This window comes from Belonocnema kinseyi, chromosome 2 (genome assembly GCF_010883055.1).
Source record: "Belonocnema kinseyi isolate 2016_QV_RU_SX_M_011 chromosome 2, B_treatae_v1, whole genome shotgun sequence".
NCBI lineage: Eukaryota > Metazoa > Arthropoda > Insecta > Hymenoptera > Cynipidae > Belonocnema > Belonocnema kinseyi.
The window spans coordinates 59633983-59636725 of NC_046658.1; positions in this window are offsets into that span (position 1 = coordinate 59633983).

Sequence of the window (2743 nt, forward strand, 5' to 3'; positions counted from 1 at the left end):
ATATATGTGTCTCAATTTTTTCTAGTGTCGAATAGTCTTAGTTATTGGCCGTTGAAAAGCAGTGTCCCGGTAGTGGCGTTTTGGCCGTTTAAGGGTTAATGTGTAGTTTATTTTTTATTGCTTTCAATGGAAAAATGTTTAGCTTTAAGAGTTCAAATTTTTTAAATTTTATTGGTCCTGAAAAATGTTTGCGAACCGGGAATTTTATTTCTTCGATTTAAACGGCCACTTTGAGCTCTTTTAAGTTGTAATTATTGTCATCCGTGTAGTTTAGAATAACATATTACAAGTCGAAAAGTCTTTCAAAATCTGCGTGAAGGAAAAATGTCAACTTAATAAAAAGGCATTGCAAAAAAACCTGAAATTTCGATTTTTTCGAAAAATTGAAATAACTCTAGAAATAATAAACTTTTTCCGTAGATTCTGTCGTAGAGTAGAACTTTGTGAAAAGGGCCAAAATGACAAATAACGATTGTATTCCCCACACAGTTAAACAAAATTAAAAATTATATTTTTTTGAACCACGTTTATACCCTATGGTAGAATCTAGGGCAAAAATTCTTAAAATATCTTCAAAATTTAGAAAATCTTTTTAGAATGCTAGGGTATGTCTACTACTACTAGGGTGTACTTATAATTTACCCAAATTAAATATTTGAACATAATAAAATTCTTGAAACCTTTATGAGTATTCTCAGAAAACAAATTAATACTTAAAAATATTAAAATCTGTTGAAATTTTTGTGGAATAAAAAGCACGAGAAACATTTTATTTGACAAAATTTTCAACATCAATGTTCAAACATTACTGATTGAAATAACTAAAATGATTGTTTTCTTATCATTAGATAGAAAATTCGTAACGCTTAGAAAATTTATGATTGATTCTCTGCAAAATTCTGAAAAATATACTGAAATACGGAATTATTTTTTAAAAGCGCATTTGAATATGTATTAGATTTATAAAAAACTTGATTTATTCCCATGCTATTTTTCCTCAAGTTTGGAGATTTCTTTGGGCGCTTCGAACAAAAGTGTGGGATGAAAGAAAATAAATTCGAAAAGTGAAAAATAAACACCACTCTAGATCTATCCTAGCTGAAAACCCTGGAATTGACGGAGAATTTTCATATTTATATACCTGGATGCCGGGGAATGTTTTCGAGAGCGTGCCTAATTTTTTATTTGAATTGCAGGATAAAATTAAATAACATTGATTTATTATATATTACTGCTTCATATTACTGTATTAAACTACTTTGTTGAAAATTAGTTTTTTGTTTTGTTTAAAATTACATCATTTTTTAAACTGAAGATTAAACTATTCTGAACATTAAGGAAAAATTAGCCATTTTGCTGAATTTTTTTTGCTGAAAATTAATTTTTATTACTAAAAATTTAACCATTCTAGTTAAATCTTTAAATATTTGGTTATTTTTTCAAAATGATTTTTTTTTAAACTGAAAATGTAACTATTTCAATTCAATATTTGATCATTTTAAATAAAAATGTATCTCTTTAGTTAAACGTTAATTTTTTAAATGAAAATTTAACTATTTAATTTTCGGCTGACAATCTACGTTTTTTAGTTGAAAATTCGTTTTGTTTGGTAGAAATTAATCCTTTTTGGTTGAAAATTCGACAATTCAAATTGAAGATTCCCCATTTTAGTTGAAAATTCATGTTTCTTCTTGAAAAATCGCATCTTTTTGTTAGAAAATAAATTATTCAATTTATTTAAAAATTCATATTTTTTGTTGAAAATTCCAGTACTCTAGTTAAATATGCATAATTTTAGTTGAAAAATCATCTTTTTGGTTTAAAATAAAACTACTTGGTTAAAATTTAACTCTTGATAAAAAGTCATCATTCTGTTTTAAAATTCATCTTGTATTTCAGTTGAAGATTCATAAATATTATTGCATTTTTTTAACTGAAAATTTAAATATTCCATTTTTTATTTTAAGCTTATCTTTTTTGTTTCAAAATTTCACTATTTAATTGGAAATTCATGTAGCTTATATAAAAATCGTCGTTTTTGGTAAAAATTTAATACTTTTGGTTAATAATTCAACTATTTGGTTGAAAATGCAATATTTTTACTTGACATGTTAGGCATTTAAAGCGGTTTAAATTTAGTTTAATATAATATCCATATTAATATCACGTACATATGTACTAAATTTTAAGTATAAGATAAAATAAAAATTGGTTTGACTTATTAGTAAAATTCATGAACTTTAGAGAGAAATTCAAGAAATGTAGGAGAAGTAGTATTGGATTACTTAATGAACCCTGAAAACATTTCAATTTGACGTTTTATTGCACTATCTTCTTATAAAACTAACATTGTGTCCCTAATTTGGGCTTATTAGATGCAGAATTTTATCATTTCCGCCGGTAGTATACAAAAATGTTTCTGGAAATTCTATGTATTACAAACAATACAATCTTTTGAAATTGGTTTTAGGATTAAAATTTGCAGTTTTGATCTTTAAAATTGAAAACCTGAAATTAATTTTAAGCTGTAAGCGCTCAAAGATACATATGATAAAAAAAACAATTGAAAATCGTTACATTTGGGCGATTTTGAAAGAATGAATGCCTTTTTAAAATTCTTTATTTCTACCTTCACAAGCTTTGAATTAAAAAAAATTAAAAAAGGGTTATTAAAAACGTTCGCCTTACAGCATACAGTAAAAAGGTCTAGAAATATCTTAATAATAAAATAACAAAAACGTAG